Source organism: Schistocerca nitens, chromosome 3 (assembly GCF_023898315.1).
Source record: "Schistocerca nitens isolate TAMUIC-IGC-003100 chromosome 3, iqSchNite1.1, whole genome shotgun sequence".
NCBI classification, from domain to species: domain Eukaryota; kingdom Metazoa; phylum Arthropoda; class Insecta; order Orthoptera; family Acrididae; genus Schistocerca; species Schistocerca nitens.
The window spans coordinates 973,215,571-973,236,411 of NC_064616.1; the positions used below are offsets into that span (position 1 = coordinate 973,215,571).

Consider the following 20,841-nt stretch of genomic DNA (forward strand, 5'->3'; position numbering starts at 1 on the left):
GTTTCACTAGTTTCCTGCAGATGACATGTAGCGTCAATGCACCATCTCATCACTTCCGGACTGTATTATAGTCGTTTGAGTCGTTTGGCTCCCCAGATCAGCTATACGGACCAAATCCGCTACGCCATCAAGTGACACATGCGCGCCTTGGGCCCAGCTCATTCGGTTGTGCGCAGCTGCAATCAGACATAGCTCGTCAAATCCATGACAAGACACTTCGCAGATGTGTGATTTTGGAAAGTCAAAGAGGATATCAAGTGCCCGTAAGTGCCCAGTTAGTCCTGATAGTGCCTCATAAACTCTACACTAACTTAGTCTCGTGAATTCAAATTAGTGGCATGTGATTGGTTCAAATGGCTCTGAGCACTATGAGACTTAACGTCTGAGGTCATCAGTCCCCTAGAACTTAGAACTACTTCAACCTAACTAACCTAAGGACATCACACACATCCATGCCCGAGGCAGGATTCGAACCTGCGACCGTAGCGTTCGCGCGGTTCCAGACTGTAGCGCCTAGAACCGCTCGGCCACCCTGGCCGGCAGTGGCATGTGTTTGCAACAATATGGAAACGTTAGAACCGATTGTACATGAGCGAGTATTTGTATGAGTTGTAATTATTTAAAGTCAAAGCGTTTCTTTAATATTTTTTTTTTCGAATGCACGGAACTTTTGATTACTTTCGTACCATGACGTAGGTGTTCGATGAGAAACAGTACGACACTTCAGGCAAATTACTTCCATGTTTGAAAAAGTAAAGAAAGAAGGATGGCTCTGAGCACTATGGGACTTTACATCTGAGGTCATCAGTCCCCAAAGAAAGGAGGACTATCAGAGTCTGAAGCTCCGACGACAGTGAGGTTATTAGAGACGGAGCACGGGCTCCGATTACGAAAGGATGGGTAAGAAAATCCGCAGTGTGTTTTTCAAAGGAACCATTCTGGCATTTGCCTGCAGCGATTTACGGAAATCACGGAAAACCTAAATCTGGATAGCTGGAGTGGTATTTCAACCACCATCCTCACGAAATGTGTAAAAGTGTTCTTTGACATATATACAATGAAAGAACTGACCGGATTTCAATTAATTTTTCTACATGAACTGTAAATTTCACGTGTAGGCAGACTGCCGTCGTCAGATTTGAGAAGGTTCAAATGGTTCAAATGGCTCTAAGGACTATGGGACTTAACATCTGAGATCAAATGATTCAAATGGCTCTGAGCGCTATGGGACTTAACTTCTGAGGTCATCAGTCCCCTAGAATTTAGAACTACTTAAACCTAACTAACCTAAGGACATCACACACGTCCATACCCGAGGCAGGATTCGAAACTGCGACCGTAGCAGCAGCGCGGTTCCAGACTGAAGCGCCTAGAACCGCTAGGCCACGGCGGCCGGCTATTCGAGAATGGAAAAACAATCAGTACATAGTGTATCCTCAAATTTTTACTGAATCTTACCATGTACAATCAACGAGTTTCAAAACGACTTATACATGTACTATTTAATACAAAATTTGACAACATATTCTGTACTGTAATGATAACAATCTACTAAAATGCGTAAGTTACGAAGTGCAGTGTAGGTAGATGCGTGTGGGTGTGGCGCATCGTACTGCACCTGCAGCAGCTGGCACCAGAGTGACACAACGTACGACCTGTACAAATTGGCTACTTCAAGGGCAGCTCCAAGCCGAACGCCCTGTAGCGTGCATTCCACTGCCCACAAACCCCAACCATTTGCTACTTCAGTGGCGACGAGGAAGAACTCATTGGAGGGTAGAGTGGAGGTCTGTTTTGTGTTCTGAGGAAAGCCGGTTCTGCCAAGTTGCCAGTGATGGCTGTGTATTGGCTAGAAGGAAGCCAGTTGAGTGCCTGCATCCATTCTGTCTACATTGGACCTACACGACAGCAAGAGTACTCCCGTGGTTATCCTACACACCCCAACTGCAAATATGTACATCAATCTAGTGATTTGACCTGTTGTGCTGCCAATCATAAACTGCATTCCAGGGGGTGTTTTTCAACAGGATAACGCTAGCCCACATACAGCTGTCGTAACCCAACATGCTCTACAGAGTTTAGTCATGTTGCCTTGGCCTGCTTGATCACGAGATCTGTCTCCAATCGAGGACATATGGGTCATCAAAGGACGACAATTCCGGCGTCATCCACACAACTGTCGCTGTATTGACAGGCCAAGTGCAACAGGCTTCGTACTCCATACCACAAACTGACATCCGGCAGCTGTACAACGCAGGGTGTTTCAAAAGGGACTTTACAGCTTTAAAAATTCATATACATTTATTGAAAGAAGATATAGAGCTGGGTTTAGTGTTATTTTGTAGGGAAACACATAAAATGTTGTTACCTTAAAGTAAATATGTTGGTTATCCTGCACATATCCCATCGGAAGTCAGTTTCTTCCAAAACTCTCTGCAACATTGCAGGTGTAACTCATTCAGTGGTGCTGTAAATTCTTGCTCTAAGTTCAGGTACAGAAGCCGGCACAGGAGGTATAAACAGGATATCCGTGATCAATCCCCATAAAAAATCCAAGAAATGTTCATACTCATGTATTCGTTTTAACATATATGCACAGATCTTGCGAGCAATTTTATCAGTGCCTTTTACTGCTTGTACGATCGTCAATCTGTACGGTTTCAAGTGCAAATGGTTTCTCAACACACGCCAAACAATCGTATGTGGTATTTACAGTTCGCGAGATGCACGCCAGGTCGACTTCGTAGGGCTAATGACAATACGTTGTCTTACTCGCTCAATGACGTCGTCAGATCTGCTTGGATGATCTGACGATTTCCCATGTCTTACCGAGCACCCTGTTTCTACAAAACATATATGCCACTCATAAATTGTGGGACTAGTAGGAGGGTCTTTAGCGTACTTGGTACGGAAATTACGCTGAACCGTTGTCGCCGACTTCGATTCTTCAAACCAAAACACACAGCTTGCACTCTCGTGCCAGTGAAGGCAACTGCCGCTGGTGCTCCTTACGGTGAGATTCGACACTAGTGAACTATGCGAGACAAAACTTTATGTATTTCCCTACAAATTGACACTACAATCACCTCTTTTAATCCTATGAATTAATTTATATGAATTTTCGAAGCTGTAAAGTCCTTTTTGAAAAACCCTGTACAACGCGTGCACGTTTGCATTCAACGTTCTGGTGGGTATACTGGTTACTAATGAATCAGCATTTCACATTTGGAGTGGCTTATCTCGCACTAACATTAATCTGTGATCTTGCAATGTTAATCACCTAAATATGTTACGTAGACAGATGTATTTCTGAATTTTTATTACACAACATTAATTAATTTCTGGTGTTCTGATTTTTCTTCCGACAGAGCATTAGCTAATTTGGCCTTGATATTTTGATACCGTGAACGGCTGATAGCAAGGGGAAAATACAGACTTTATTTTCCAGAGGGCATACAGCGCTACTGTTCGGGGTAATGATGATGGTAACTTGTAAGATAAAACATTGCGGAGGCAAAACAGCACCGCATTTGGATCTCTGTGAGGATATTTTCAGCTTGAGATACAAAAGTAACTTTCCACAGATCGCGCCGTGAAATTTTAGAGCCCTTAGTCTGGCAGGTAGGTTAGAGAATTTAAAAAGGAAAATGCATAGGTTGAAGTCATATGTAGCGGGAATTAGTGAAATGCAGTGGAAGGAAGAACAGGACCTCTGGGCAGGTGAGTACAGGTTTACAAATGCAAAGTGAAATACGGGTAATGCACGAGTAGGTCTAATAATGAGTAAGAAAATAGGGATGCCGATAAACTACTACAAACATAGAGAGCTCTCAGTTTGCAGCATTTCTTCCAGAGTTGATCGGGGTCCTTTGGAGGGTCTCAACCAAAGACTTTGTCGACTCTTTGATATCCAGGCTGCAGACTTCTGGACCTGCGTTATCGGCTGTGGAATTATAGAGCTCCCCACGATAGTTCAGGGACGCACTACGCAAAGGTACAGATACTAGTGTAGCAGAGTTCTTCTGGAGTGCACATGGGAGTTTTTTAAGCCGTAGTTTCACGTACACTGATGAACCCCGTCAACTACGAGATGGTTAGAGACGGAGCACAAACTCGGATTAGGGAAGGATGGAGAAGAAAAGCGGCCGTGCTCTTTCAAAGGACCATCCTGGCATTTGTTTTAAGTGCCTAAGGAAAATCACGGAAAACTTAAATCAGGATGACTGTACGTGGATTTGAACTGTCGCCCTCCTGAATGTGAGATCAGTGTCACTCCAGACAAGAAGATAACGAAATCAGACCGCATTCGCAGCAAAGACACTTCGACTTTCAAAATGTTATAAGTGAATCGTCGAAGCATTCGTAACGAAGTTCCTCAATTTACTGCCCTCCAGGAAATTTCTCGCGCCCAAATTGTTCTCGACACCGAGAGCTGACTGTAACCCGAAGTAGAAAGCGCTGAGATATTTGGCGATTCAAGCAACATACAGCGAAAAGACAGATTAGATCCACAGGAGGAGGAGTATTCATTGCAATTCACAATAATATAGCCTCAATTGAAGGCCAATTTGAGTGTGATAGTGAAGTTGTCTAGTCGCATATAGCAGTTCTAGGTAAAATCAAGTTAATTGTTGCACTTTTTCCCGGTTATTCGAGTCCGCTGTGACCGTTTTACACTCATTCAAAGAAATTTTACGGTCAGTAGCGCATAAATACCCAGCTCAAGCAATGTTGGTTGGAGGCGATTTTAACCTACCGAGGATAGACTGGGACATCTATCGATTCATTGTAGGGGCTATAGACAGCCAGTCTTACGAAATACCTTTGAACACGTTTTCCGAAAACTGAGAAGTTACTTCGACAGCCCACGCGCAATGGAAATATTTTACAAACAAAAAATGGCTCTGAGCTCTATGGCACTTAACTTCTGAGGTCATCAGTCCCCTAGAACTTAGAACTACTTAAATCTAACCAACCTAAGGACACCACACACATCCATGCCCGAGGCAGGCTCGCATTCGGGACGACGACGGTTCAATCCCGTCTCCAGCCATCCTGATTTAGGTTTTCCGTGATTTCCCTAAATCGTTTCAGGCAAATGCCGGGATGGGTCCTTTGAAAGGGCACGGCCGATTTCCTTCCCAATCCTTCCCTAACCCGAGCTTGCGCTCAGTCTCTAATGACCTCGTTGTCGACGGGACGTTAAACACTAACCACCACCACCACCACCCGAGGCAGGATTCGAAACTGCGACCGTAGCGGTCCCAGACTGTAGCGCCCAGAACCGCTCGGCCACCGCTGCCGGCCGAAATATTTTACAATTTGTTGCTACAAACAGTCCTGACCTTATCGTCGGCGTCAGTATAGAGACGGGATTAGTGATCAGCATGTCATCATAGCAACTATGGGTACTGAAGTTAATAAATTAATCAAGAAGGCAAGAAGAGTATTTCTGTTAAAAAGAGCAGATAAGCAGTCGTTAGCATCCTACTTACAAGGGAAGTCTCTCGGCTCGAACAAGAATTCGGTGTTCCAATTGTATTTATAAACTTTAAGAATCACTGTGACTAGGATCGTGAAAGCATTCGATTTTGTTATTCCTAGTTTGCCCACTATCTGAGTTTACAAATGTACATGGGATTCCTTAAAAATGTCTGAAACAATGTACAGAATCGCAATAGACACACATGACGAAAGCAATATCTGGACAGTCCTCAGAATCATACTCGTTAGCTGCAAAATCAAATGCCCTTCAATCATGTTCTTGAATTCAGCAACGTGTGATGAAGTATTGTACCTATCCACTCGTCAGGAATATTGAAGCATAGGATCATACACTGGAGCAGACAGCTGTCTTGAATAACAGAATGCACTTTCATTATGAAAATTCTCTTTCTTAATTAGTGTCGAAGTCACGGCAGAGTGTCGTTATAGAGTGTGTTATTCTTCTTGCATATATTTCATATTGCCGGAAGAAATATACGTATTTTTATTGTTTTTAGGGGAACGATCATACATTAAAGTCTGTACCCACAAATGAATCATTTACTATTGTGGTCTTGTGAGCACTCCAAGAATCAAAAAAGTGTTATACGCTTCTGGATATATGCGACATTGACATTAACAATATTCACGGAAATGGATTTTAAATGCTTTTTGACATTTTCCAAATTTTGCTAGCCTCCAAATGTAGGTTTTGTGGAAGATTGTCTCCAACAGCCTTTTTAACTTTCTGGCCGAAAGTTTTTCCTGAAGACAACTATACAGTTTTTTGGTTAGGTGTCCACGCACTTAAAGTCCAGTGTGTGTTGTATAATTACTATGAGTTGTATTGTGTGCAAACTGGACCAAGGCAACTGTTGAATTTTCCCCCTTTTTAGATAGTGTCGAATCCGATGTTAACTCGCAAGTAAATCCACTTTGAACAGTGTTTCGAATGCCGTGTGGCTGTACTTGGAAACTTACAGTTTTCTGGTTACTTTTTCGACAAAACGGGCCTCAAACTGGCGAATATCTTATACATTTCTGGCTGTCATGATAGCAGTGCTGTGTCCTCGGCACATTCTGTATTCTTTCTTGAGACGTGCTATGAAAGCCTTAGAACATTTGAACCTTGTGTGCCCAATTTCTCTTGCTTTTAGAATTTCCCGTAATTTCAGATGCTAGTAACTGACACATTTTCTTTCATGCCTTAATATGTCAGACTGGGATAGAATGTTTTGTTTTATCTCCATTTGTTTCATGTTCATTACGTTTTTTTCGCCATATAATCTTTCGCTATGTCTTTCTTTACACACTGTGTGGTTCTTCTTTGGGTATAGGAGCGAGGAACTGATGCTGTTCACGAACAGAGAATTCAGATATTAATTTATTCTACATATAATATCAAATAGTAAAAACAGTACATAATTTTTTGTTGTATTTGCAGCGTCAGTTGATAACAGTAGATTTGAATGTAGAAAAATATACAGATACAAAATATTTATAAATATGTCACTCTCCAATACAATATCTATTCGGAAAATGTCGAGCCCTGGCCACTTTGAAAGTCGGTAAACGTTATTTAACTGGCAAAAACACAAATTGAGACACGTGGATTAATATTCAACTCAAATACACGTGGAGAGGAGATGCTTGCATCTCATTGGCAGCAGCGTAATGGTTGGTGGCAGCGTAGGAAACGCGGCGGCGTAACTGGCCGCGCGCGTATTTGGAAGTGCGGCCGACCGGATAACGGCCGATACCACAACTTTGATGTTCGATGTGCTTTCTATAGGTGGATGTCTCTTCAGTAACGAACTGTAGGTCGTAACTTTACGTGGAGGTGTATGATAAACATCATACATACCTTCAAGACGTTATTAACAGTCTAAATCTTTATTCTTCATGTCTGCATATTTATTTCTCAACATAGCTTCCCTGGCGACGAACACATTCCTCCCAATGAGAACAGTTTGGTCATACCGTCACTAAGAACAGCGGTCGTCAAACTGTTTTACTGAAGAGCTAATACTGACATTTTAGGGCGGCATATTTACCGATCTTATTATTAATTGATATCATACATAAATTAGTATGTTATGAGCCCCAACAGACGAGCTATAGTAAGGGCTGATCGTTAGAAGACGACACCATTCGGGACACTTCGTGTCGACTACATTGTTTAAGATTGTTGCCGACCTCAGCGACCCCAAACTTGGTGCACTGTAATTGGCTGACGAAGTGTTCTGGTGCTGTCTGTGTGAGCGGATGATTAATTTCTTAATGACTGCGACTGTTAATTATATTAAAATACATTACGCAATATGAGACACAATCACAAATGTTTGTTAAATGTTTTGAATGTCACTTTTCTTGCATTAGAATAGCCTTAATTTAAATTTACATTCCCAGCCACAAATACGTACCGCATTCAAATATGACCATTTCTCTAGTTTGTATACATGAATCAATGTTAATTTCATTTTAAAGTGTCATACGATAGCAGCTCACCGGCAAGTGGTCTACACGTCCGGGACTTTTCAGAAATGGAAGACGTTATGCATTCCCCCTCTCACACTGTCTGACCCCGCAGTGGCTGCGCTACTTACCCTCTCTGTCCCTGAGATAAGCGGCCAACTTTATTTAGCTCACCGTCAATTCACCAACATCAACTGAAATTAAAATATTTTCTCTCTAAGTGTTTTTGTTAGTTACTGGGCAATAAAACTACACTCTTAAGCTGTTTACGTTATATGACGTTTCTGAATTCTGCTACTAGGTGCTAGAGGCATATCATTAAAAAATAGGCTGAGACCAGTGGCATACAGGTATTTTGTCCTAAACACTGGCCAAAAGTCCACTTTTCAAATGCAAGTGACTGCCGGAATGTATAACGTCTTGTGATAGTCCGATAGACGTGACACTGCTGAGGCAGTGTGTTACATGCTTATTGCGCACTAGAGCTAGTCTGTATTTAGGTCTCGCTTGTACTGAGTCTGAAGCTTCTCTACTGGCTTGAAATCACTCTGCGTTTGTGAGTGTATTAAACTGTCTTTTTACTTGAAGTGTGGTTAAAAGCAGTACGCATTCCGAAGATCCGAGTATGTACAGTTACTTATTATTTTCATTCATGTTATTTATTACTTTTATTATCATTCTTTTTGCTATAGTACAGGCTGTTTCCCTGCATATTTGTTAATACGGAGTGATAGAAAAATTATTCCTCATTGGATATTTAACAAAGTAGCCGCCGAATTCCGCAGTTTGATTTTGTACTTCAGAAATGAATTCTGGAAGCATTTTGTTTATATCCTAGGTGCTTCAAAAGTCAAAATTATGACAAGAAAACACCTTTATGACCTTATGAAGAGATGTTCTGAAAAAAGTCTGTAAAAAGAGTGAACGTTATGGAAAATTATATATCAGATCCTACCTTACTTGATGAAGAAAAGAAAGATTTTAAATATAATGTGTCTTGTACAAAAACACAATTAAAGAAACGATGGCTTGCATTGCAGAACGTTGACATTACCTTTTAAAAAACAGTCATAATTGACTGCGAATTACCATTAAAATTCCATGTTGCATGACTCGAGTTGGTAGGTCATCAAAGTCGTTCGTAGAGTTAAGTGAAGGCAGTGAAAGGAATAAGATACAGCTATTGAGAAACAGTTTTGAAGCCATAGAATTAACGTATGCCAGTCAAATTAAGCTTCGAGAATTTGGAAATGTTGAAGGATCCAATGTGGTTAAAGATATTACTTCATCTCTTACGCAAGGGTCTAAATACAGACAAGCATTAGATCCAGTCGTAGAGACTTGCAAGCACAAAACTACTTTCACATATCCAAGCTTTCTCCATCTTCGTGGACTCCTCGCTGACAAGGAAACAATACGGAATAATCCGAACAGCTGATAAGAAGGTCTATCCCTGTTACGGTATCATCCAAGAGGCTAAAAAGCAGCGCTACCCTGCTAGCTAAATGCCAGATGTACGGAGATTCAACTACAGGCCTTGCTTAATCACTCATTTAAGCGAGTAATATTATATTTGGAAGGGATTTTAAATGATCTTCCAAATGATGACATAAATCCATTGGACCTTACCTATAAACGTGATTGTGATGGGTCACAACAAATTCAGTTTAAACCAAAAATCTGAAAACAATCATGATTCTGATGCGAACGTATTTCAGTGATGTTAACTGTCTCTTCAACTTATTAGTCGCACGAATAAAGACCTAATTGTTTTAAAAAATCCTACACAACCATCTCCTCGCTACTGCAGACCAGTAGTAATTAGATTTAGTCGTGAAACGGCTAATACTACTAGTGAAACAGGCAAACTGAAACATTAGGAGAAATAAAAATAGCAAGAAGAGACAGTGACTTATCCGTAAAGCACACGTTCCTGAAGACTGTGACAGATGAACAGGTCTGCAGAGACATCATCGACAATGGGATGCTAGGTTACCTCAGAAAACTTTAATTACTTGTCAAAAACCAAAGCAGAAAATACAGAAGCTATTCTGTTCAGTCATGCCCGAATTAGATGTTTCGAATTTTTGTTTTGGAAACAGATAAAAATCGAATGGGGACAAGTCTGGACTACATGGAGGTTATCGATGACAGTGAATCCAAGGTGTCGCAGCGCTCGTGCTCTGGCATTGTCATGGTGAAGGATGGGGTGTTCCATGTGTGGACGAAGTCTTCGAATTCGAAACTCGGTTACAGAATTGTTTCTCATGTATGGACATAGTTACGTTACACACCGCCATGTTACACCCTACAATTCGGAGACCTCTAGAGGCAGAGGGCTGAATATATGTAGACATGAAGAATAAAGATGTAGCGTGTAAATAACGTTCGTTTTGACATCTTCACCTTTTGTAGTCCTGTCTTCCTCAGTTGCGTGTAATATTACGGTATATTGATAACTTTTACTTATGGACCGTCTGACAGCAACTGAATAAAACACAATTTTAGTGCCATACGCGTTTCGCCTTTATTTTCTGCAAGGCATCATCAGTGGCCTGGAATATGTACATATGTTAGCTATTTTATTTACATTTTTGTCACTGTGCCTATAGGTTATAAACAGTTCTGGTGGTTGGTATTTCCTATTAAGTAGTAATGTTTTGAACTGTACTTACAGGTTGCGTGGACAGTTTCTTACATATTACGCTCCTGTTGCATTTTTGGTGTTGTTGTTCTTGTTATGAACGCCAATTTGCGGTTTTTTCCACATTCCACAGCACTATGCACTGAACGCTTGTTTTAATGCAATGTTTTGGTTTCTGTTGCAGACTGTCAAATTTTTCTGCCAAAGATCAAATATTATTGCCAAACTTATGAGTGTAACTATTGAAGTAGCTGTGGTCTGTTCGTGTATGCATTTGTGTGTGCGTTTGTGTATGTGTGTGTGTGTGTGTGTGAGAGAGTGTTTTTTGGTGTGATATTAATTTTATTTTATTTTTTTATTTTTTGTTTTTGTCCTGTGTGTGTTTGTGTGTGTGTGTGTGTGTTTTGGTGTGATATATATTTTTTTGTGCTGTGTGTGTGTGTGTGTGTCTGTGTGTAAGTGTGTGTGTGTGTCTGTCTGTATTTTGGTGTTATATAATTTTTTTTTTGGGGGGGGGGGACTGTGTATGTTTGTGTGTGTGTGTGTGTGTGTGTGTGTGTTCAGATGTTGTGGAGAAGAGTTTTTTTTGTTTTATGTTATCATTTCCTTTATTAACTGTAGTAGGGAGCCTGTGCTGATGTGTGTTTGTTCATTTATCACATGTTTGTTTTCTGCTATGGCTTTCTGGATGTGGAAGTTTTCTTGCATTTGTATAAGATGTTTGTCATGGTTGCTTATTCTCATTATTTTCATTTCTTGTTCCATGTTTGTAGGATGATGGTTGTAGTGTTTTAAATGCTCTGCAAATGTGGAATGGTTTGTTTCATACTTCCAACATCTGATATGTTCTTTGTATCTTGTTTCAAAATTCCTGCATGTCATGCCTATGTATACTGCATCACAACTTTGACATTCAAGTTTATATATTCCTGATTGTTGGAATTTGTCCCTCTTGGTAGCTGGCTGGCTTAGTGTTGCCCAGGCTTATATGCTATTTTGAAGCCCTGTCTCTTTAGGATGTTTGCAACTCTGTGTGTTAGTTTATGTGTGTAGGTCATGGTGTACCATCTGGTTCTTTTCTGTGTGGTGTTGTCATTGTGTGTGTTTGTTGGGTGTGTTTGTAAGTTTTCAGCTTGTGTGTTCTTTTGTATTGTGGAAATGTTGTGTTTGTTTTTTATTTGTGTTTTTATTTTTTGGTTGAGCCTGTGTACCACATGTGTGTCATACCCGTTGTTCCTAGTTATTTGTATGATTGTACTCATTTCTTGTTCATAGTTTCTCTTGCTGAGTGGGATTCTGTTTAATCTATGTAACATGTGTCTTAGTGCTGCAAGTTTCTGGCTGTGGGGGTGGTTGGATGTGGATTGTATTATTGTGTCTGTGGCTGTTGGTTTTCTAAAGATGTTAAATGTATGTTTTCCATTTTCTTTTTTAATTGTAATGTCAAGAAAATTTATTTGATTTTCTTTTTCTTTTTCAAGTGTGAATTTTATGTTCTGATGAGCTTTGTTTATTTCTGAATGGAGTTCATCTATTTTTTCACTTGGCTCATCTACAAGACAAATAATGTCATCCACGTATCTGTACCAATATATGATTTTGAAACTTTCATTTGTGGTTATCTTATCAAATATCTGATTTTCTAGGTGACTGATGAAAATGTTTGCTAGTGTTCCTGATATTGGGGATCCCATGGGCAGTCCATCAGTTTGTAGATAATATTCTTTCTCAAATTGAAAGTAGTTTTGTTCAGTTGTCAGTCTGAGCATATCTGTTATTTCTTTTATTGCGTCTGTGGTGAGGTTGCTGTGGGATGAGAGATTTTGTTCTATGATTTCTATTGTTTCTGTGATAGGGATGGAGGTATACATATTTTCTATATCGAATGAAATCAGTGACGCTGTGTGTGGTACCTGTATGTTCTGTATGTTTTCTATTAGGTTTCCAGTGTTTATCACTGTTCTGTTGTTTTCTACTTTATAGTGTTTTGTAACTAACTTTTGGAGGTGTTTGGCTATGCGGTATGTTGGGGCTTTCTTGAAGTTGATAACAGGTCTCATTGGCATTCCGTCTTTATGTACTTTCGGTTGACTGCGGAGTGTTGGTGCTTGTGGGTTTTTCTGTGTTAAGTAGTATTTCTGTTTGTCTGTGAGTGTGTGTTCAATGTTTTTCAGTGTTCGTTTCACATTTGCCTGGAATCGTGTAGTTAGATCTGACTTCAGTTTTTGTATGGCGTTGCTGTTTATGTATTCCTTGGTTTTTGTGATGTATTGCTCTTTATACATGAGTACTGTTACATTTCCCTTGTCTGCTCTTGTTATTAATACGTTATTGTTTGTTAACTTTTGTTTTAACCTTTTCATAGTAGCTGCTTCTGTTGGGTTGTTCTTATTGTGTGTCTGCTGTGTTTGTTTTATTATGCCTTTTATTTCTTCTTTTACTAGTTCTCTTGTCAGTCCTATGTTTACTTCACAATTGTTTTGTTGTACTTCACGTGTAAGGATGTGTTCGGTTTCTACTATGAGATTTTCCATGTATTGATTGTTCACTTTGCTATTGCTGCAGTGTTTCAAACCTTTTTCCAAGAGCATTTTTTCATTTTCGTGTAGTTCTGTCTCTGTTAGGTTAACTAAGTGTGGATGGAATGTGTGTTGGTGTTCATGTGGTTTCACATTTAAAATGTAAATGTATTTTTGCGTCTTTTTTACTGTTAGTTTCATTATCTTGTGTTTACGTTTGTTTTGTAAATGTTTCATTGCTGTGTATGTGTTGTGCTCAGTTTTTTCTACTAGTGCCATGAAAACTGCGGCGTTTCCTACGTTTTTTGCCAATTCTAGATGAGTCTCATAGAGCATCATGTTTAGGTGCTGTTTTTTCGAATAGAGCATCTTAATTTCATTTAGTAACCAATATCGTTCTGCAAATGATTTCGACTTTTGTGACACTGTAGAACTGTTTTTAACCTTTACATTAATGTAACTTGGAATTAAATCGTTCTTTTTGCATGTTTTGTTGAATTTTATATGCTGTATCGTCTTATGGAGTCTCAGATGTATTTTCTTGAACCTGTTGTACACGTTGACAGGGAATGCTTGACATAGCTGTATTGACATCTTCACCTTTTGTAGTCCCGTCTTCCTCAGTTGCGTGTAATATTACGGTATATTGATAACTTTTATTTATGGACCGTCTGACAGCAACTGAATAAATGTAAATAAAAAAGCTAACATATGTACATATTCCAGGCCACTGATGATGCCTTGCAGAAAATAAAGGCGAAACGCGTATGGCACTAAAATTGTGTTTTATTCAGTTGCTGTCAGACGGTCCATAAGTAAAAGTTATCAATATACCGTAACGTTCGTTTTATTTGAAAAGCTTCAAGAGTTTTCACACAAAATGTTCGGAGGTATTTATTTTCAGCACGTCCTCATATTGTGAGCTTTTGAGTGCCAGCCTTGAAAAAGATGGCTCTAAGCACTATGGGACTTAACATCTGAGGTCATCAGTCCCCTAGACTTAGAACTACCTAAACCTAACTAACCTAAGGACATCACACACATCCATGCCAGAGGCAGGATTCGAACCTGCGACTGTAGCAGCAGCGCGGTTCCGGACTGAAGCGCCTAGAACCGCTCGGTCACAACGGCCGGCGCCAGCCTTGAAAAAGCTATTCCACTTAGTGTTCAAGATATATCAGGCTGCCGAAATATCCTCGGTATTCAAGACGAAAGTAATCATTCGAATTCCAAAGGAGGCAGGTGGCGACGCGTGAGAATATTATCGAGATATCAGTTTAATAAGTCATAGTTTTGAAATATAAACTCGAATTATATGCAGCATAGTGGGAAAGCCGAAGAAATGTAGCAACGCGGGAGGCAATACTGACCCTACGACTTTATCTTTGAAAATAAACTGAAGAAAGGCAAGCTTACGTTTATAGCATTTGTAGATTTAGAGAAAGCTTTTGACAGTCTTGAGTAAAATAAATTCTTCTAAACTCTGGAGGCAGCAGTGATAAAATACAGAGAGCGAAGATTATCTACAGCTTGTGCAGACTCTTAGACTCTTAAAGAGTCGAAGGACATGAACGGGAAGCAGTGGTTGAGAAGGGAGTGAGACAAGGTTGTAGCCCACCCTCGATGTTATTCAGTCTGCACACTGGACAAGCAGTAAAAGGACCCAAGGAGGAATTTGAGAAGAGAGTTAAAATTCAGGGACAGCAAATAAAACTTTTGTGGCTTTCTGATGTCACCATAATTCCGTCCTTAATGGAAAAGTTCTTGGGAGAGCAGTTGGACAGTATTGATAGAGTATAAAATAAGTTATAAGATAAACATCAACAAAAATAAAACAAGTGTGACGGAACCTATTCGAATGAAATCAGGCGATACTGCGGGGATTGGATTAGCAAATAAAACACTAAAAGTAGTAAATGGGTTTTGGCTTTCGTTACTTGGGTGGCAAAATAATTGATGACAACAAAAGTAGAAAGTGTATATAATACAGACTGGCAATAGCAAGACAATCATTTCTTTAAAAAAAGGTGAAATTTGTTAATATCAACCATAATTTTCATTGTTAGAAAGTGTTTTGTGAAGGTACTTGTCTGAATTATAGCTTTGTATGCAAGTGAAACATGGACTCTAAAACATTTGTGACAGGAAGGGAATAAAAGATCCTTAATGTGATGCTACATAAGCATGTTGAAGATCAGTGGTTAGATCAAATAATTGATGAGGAGGTACTAAATTAACTGGGGAAAAGATAAATGTATGGTACAGCTTGACATAAAGAAGAGATTGATTGATAGGACACACCCTGAGAAATCAAGGTATCAGCAATGTGATAACGGAGGCAAGCATGGGAATGGGGAGAGAGGGGTTAGAAATTGCAGAGGGAGACCAAGGCTTGAATACAGTAAACAGGTCCGAATGGCTGCAGGTTGCAGTAGTTATCAGAGATGAAGTGTCTCACACAGGATAGAAGCGCGGAGAGCTACATCAAACCAGCCCTCGGACGGAAGATCACACCAAACAACAACAAAACAACTCGTAAAATTTCAATATCCGTTTTTATAATCAGAAGATCAGCCACAGATTGTACAACCTCCTCGGAGAGTAGCCGAACTGAGCTGTTGCTGACGTTATTAGCTGCAACATTGTTCAAATTCGTAACATCTGGTGCGTTACTTCATGGCACGAGGAGGTGGCATAATTTATTTGGATGTCCACCTCAGTCAAATGAGCATCGGTCTGCTATGCTATTATGCTGAAAGTCTATTTTAGGCGGTTTCCAGACGCATCTAAGATTGTCTGTGCTAATTTCACATCTACAAGTCAGAAAAAATAATACACAAAAGTGAAAACATGAGAAACAATTACAGCAAAATTTACAGGACTAGAAGTTTCCTTTCCATAGAACGGGCAACTGTCTATCGTGTGCGGACCTCAGAAATGTTAAAATTATCTGAGAAAACGAGACCTATATTCCATGTATAGCAATATAAAAGGAAACTAGTGCTGTTCGTTCAATACGAATTACTGCAGTTCATCAATGTACTGAATCTACATTATGAAGCAAACAATACTTCTGAGGATGAAACTGTCTTCAGAAGGCCCAAAAGCAAACAAATTACAAGCGTTAGTGACATTAGTTAGTATTTTCCACTGAACAGTTGCATAGTAACAACGTGAGATTGTAATCTCGTTACCGAAAGCTGTGTGGTGAGAACTTGCACCACCAGGAGCTACGGATCGTCAACAGGCAGCAGTGCGTGGCGTGATACACAAAAACAGACATTTCCTTGTCCCAGACGGTACAAAGGAAGACACCAGTCATGCTGGCCGCCAGCGCCTCACAGCCGACCTGCGGCCAACGCCGTAATTAGCGTACATTTACTTTTTTTTTTCAGCTTTAACACCACGACTGCCGTTACGGTGTAAATATACAGTTCATCGAAATTTCGAGGGTACAAGAAATTTTATCACTACACTGAAGTGATGACTAATATTACAGCCTAAACACAGAGAGTAAATTACTTGTTTCATGTTTCACTTAAATAAAGCTCGTGGCAAAGAATACTAAACATTGCATTATATACAAAGGTTACCTCCCGTTTCATTCCAGGTGGGACAGGGACGTTGTTTGGCATATCTTGTACATACATACACTAGAGCTCGTGGAGGAAAGTACTTTGCAGTAATTTTAGGGATTTCATCCTATTCCTTCCGCGTATGAAGCGAGGAAAGTACTTCCTTCTGAGCTCTTCTATCTTATTCTCGTGGTACATAGGCGCAACATTCGACGTAGGCCGCCACGGGCGAAGCCAGGATTTTGTCAGAAAAGGGGGGGGGGGGGATTTGTTAAAGAGGGCCTTAAAAGACTCAAGTCATTTATTCTGAAAATTTCCATAAAGAACGATAAACCACTTTGTTCGGAAACGATCTCGGAGTTTTCACCAAGCGGAGATATAATCTCGATGCTTAAGAGTACTGTATTTGGGCAACCCACAAAGAAGCAATCATGCTCCAGTCTCCCTTCACCCTCCAAAGTCATTTGACACTCGTCTTCTTTCAGTTCGCATTTGAACTAAGGAAGCGATCAAGAGTGCACTAGCTCTAATTTTTTGGTACACCGTGATTATTACCGACAAGGCTTTTGGAATAAAGATATCTCTGTTCGACAGGGAAGCTAGAATAATTTTTGGTGGCGAAAATGCAAGAGATTTGGAATTATTCAGCCTTACGTTTTCCCAAATTTCCTCGTTTAAGTATGCATGTATCACTTCCTGCACTGAAGGAAAGATCATATTCTGCATTAAACAACGTCCCGGCAGACAAACGTATGAGCCTAAATGAGGAGAATTTGGATTATTATTTATTTACCACATGGCTTTTGGTGCCAGGAGTCTGCGAGGAGATGCTCAGCTTGCCTTCGATGCAGCTGTTTTCATTTAAGTAGAGGCGCTGCATTGGAATCTTTCAGGAAAGAAAGGTATTCGCAATGAACTGGCTGGGACATGTAGTGTGGGACCAATGCTAACATTCGCCTAAATTGAAAATGGGAACAACAGGAAACTATTTTCAATGTCACCGGCGGATGGATTCAAACCAACTCGCCACCCGAATCCAGGGATTGCTAGCTTAATGGGTTAATGCACAGAGCTTCCTCAAGTCGGTGGACAATTTGGAAAAGCTGGATGTTGAACACTGCTTAATATAAAATAAAATGCATCTTAACGGAAGACTGGATTCTGAAATTGCATGTTTTTTTCCTTTAATTGTGTATGTGTAGTTATTTGACAGTACACGAATGCATGCATATTTTAAGATTTAATTGTTCGTGTAATTGCTGGCTTCATTTACAGGTAGGGATGCAGAGCGCAGTTGACTCGGACGAATTCGAGCAGCTCGCTGAGAAAAATCGTTTAGAAATGAACTACAGAATGCGCTGTCATCACATACGGACTTCCGCTCTCCACAAACCCCTCCCCATAACTCCGTATCGGAACTGGTTTTCATAACTGAGTGCCACCTAGGAGATCAGATTGGGCAATATTCAACATTATAGCACATTCTGAGTGTAGTCTTTTGATCACAAGGTTATGAGGTATATACTGCACTGCAGCTGAAAGTCAGCCTGTCGCTTCATGGTGACAAACGCTTCATCTTTGAGGACAGGATCTGGACCCTTCCATTCTCACATACGATTATATGGTGTATTTTCGTACATATGTTGTTGTCTCAAAGAATGTTTAATCGAGGGAATCCAGATGGTTACACTTAACAGCTAATGCACGACGGAAAAGAAAGCAGCGTCGAGTGTGGGCCAAGGAAGCCTAATAGGATTGCTAATGTTCTCTGTGTATGTAAACATTTTATGGAGTTGGGTTAGTAAAATTATTACATCGTTTGCTGACTATCTTATTGTTAACAAGAGAGTATTTTCACTGGGTTATGTGAAAAAATGCAGAACGGCATGGTCAATAATTGTACTTCTCAGCAGTGTAATAGACGATAGTTCTTTTTAAATGTGGATAAATGCAAGGTGACGTCCGTGACAAAGAGAAGGAATCCGATAAACCCCATTACAAGACTCGTGGAAACTTTCTCATCCCCTTGAAATCGTTTAAAGCTTTTGGGGTAATGCCGTAAGACAAGACGCAGGAGCATGATGGGTGAGGTCTACAGAAAGTCTTTATTCGGCAATGGATCTCAAACGGCTGAAGATGGTGATGATGATCGTAAATATAAATTCAGATACGAAATGGGACGAATATTTGAAATCAACGGCAGAGAAGGTGAAAGAAAAAATTAAATTTGTTCGGAAGATTCTTAGAAAGTGCGGTGTACCAAAACAAACCACAATCTATATGCGTGTGAGACTAATTCTAGGAAACTGCTACAGCGTTTGGAATCTTTTCAAGTCTTCTAACGGTTTCGGAGACATGAGGGTAGGATCGCTAGAGATCAGTACGACACTTACGAAAGTTTGACATACATGTCAAGAGGATTTAAGGAGTATCTCTGGACGAGGGGCGAAATTGTTCTCGCCAAACCACGGCGATAGAAGTAGAAGAACTAGTATTCGAAGAAGGCTGGGCGACAGTTTTGCCGTCTCAAGGACGTAGCCAAAGGGGGGGGGGGCGAAGTCCAGGGGTGACACCCCCTCCCCCTCCCAATAACTTAAATGAAATAACGAACGACCTAGGTGGTGCGTAGTGAAACTGAAAGATACTTTGATTTTCAGTCATACGACGAAAAAGGGATACGCATTATCGACAATCAGCAAGGCCAACGATATATTTAAACTATCTATGTAATCTTATCTGTCCGTCGCTGACATAGAAGACTGCAAACCTTCTTTCCTTCGCGTCTGGGCAAGCTGTGCAGTGACTAGAGTACATGTAAAGCTTACTGGGACAGGGTAAATGCTAGCTACAATGAAGTCGATAATTCAATTGCAATATTGGCATTTTAATTTTATAATCCACGCAACTGACAAAATTTACAAAAAAAAGTGAATCTCTTTGTCCACCCACACACTCCTGAGAATGGCATATTAACAATTTGCAATTACGCGCCCCTATTACCGGCAGCTGCGTTGATAAATACTCGGCACATCGCAAAGATAACTACCAGATCAAGAATATTAGGTAAGTTGTTGGAAGTGGTTAAAAAAAGCACTCCGTCTTCAGGCCACGAGTGGCCTACCGGGACCACCCGACCGCCGTGTCATCCTCAGATGAGGATGTGGATGGGAGGGGCGTGGGGTCAGCACACTGCTCTCCCGGTCGTTATGATGGTATTCTTGACCGAAGCCGCTACTAATCGGTCGAGTAGCTCCTCAGTTGGCATGACGAGGCTGACTGCACCCCGAAAAATGGCAACAGCACATGGCGGCCTGGATGGTCACCCATCCAAGTGCCGACCTCGCCCAACAGCGCTTAACTTCGGTGATCTCACGGGAACCGGTGTATCCACTGGGGCAAGGCCGTTGCCGGAAGTGGTTAAGTGTTGGTGAAAAGCTCACTTCTGAGCACACAAAGAGCTCTAGACGCCGTTTCCAAGTCCGTATCGCTCGATGGCTGAAGGCGAAGTCCACCTCTTCACAATTCTCTCGTCTCCCACACGTACGAAAACGCGGCGGAAGAATACTCAGTTTCGGTCAATGTCGAACGCTCTGTCATCGCCGAAATCCCTCCACTGAGATCTACCCAAATGATCGAGTAGGTCATAACGCCCCTAGGCAAACGAAATTGCCGTCTTCGCCACGTGTTGCCCAGCACAGGTGGCTCCGGATACCGGGCTATCTCCAAAAGCTCCGTATTGTGCCGCGTTTCCGGTGAGCGCTACCTGCCGCCCACGGTGGCCCGGCGAGCTACGGCCAGCTGCAGACTCATATACCGTACCACAATTCTCAACTTCCGATACTTTTCACCAACGCTTTAAGTTAGCGACTTAATCATGCAGACATGTAGGGAATACTGCTCGAGAGTGCCTCATATTTATCATAATTCAATAGAGTCATGATCTGATGCCCTTGCCAGTCCCTTTATTATTAATAGTAATGTTGGTAAGCTAACGTGTAAGTGCCCATGTCCTGGCACCTTACATCTATACATCCATAGCACTATCGGCTATTTCCGATCCCTATTTTAGCCAAGCCCAATTGTTGACCTTGCTTCAGCGCAGTGGTTGAAGAAGAAATATATTTGGACTGTAAACACGACGTTA

At 40.9% G+C, this 20,841-nt stretch overlaps 1 pseudogene; it reads right to left on the minus strand.

Moving 5' to 3' along the window:
* Positions 1 to 19,988: 19,988 nt before the first annotated feature.
* Positions 19,989 to 20,106, minus strand: LOC126249832 (5S ribosomal RNA; annotated as a pseudogene).
* Between the last annotated feature and the right edge of the window lie 735 nt (positions 20,107 to 20,841).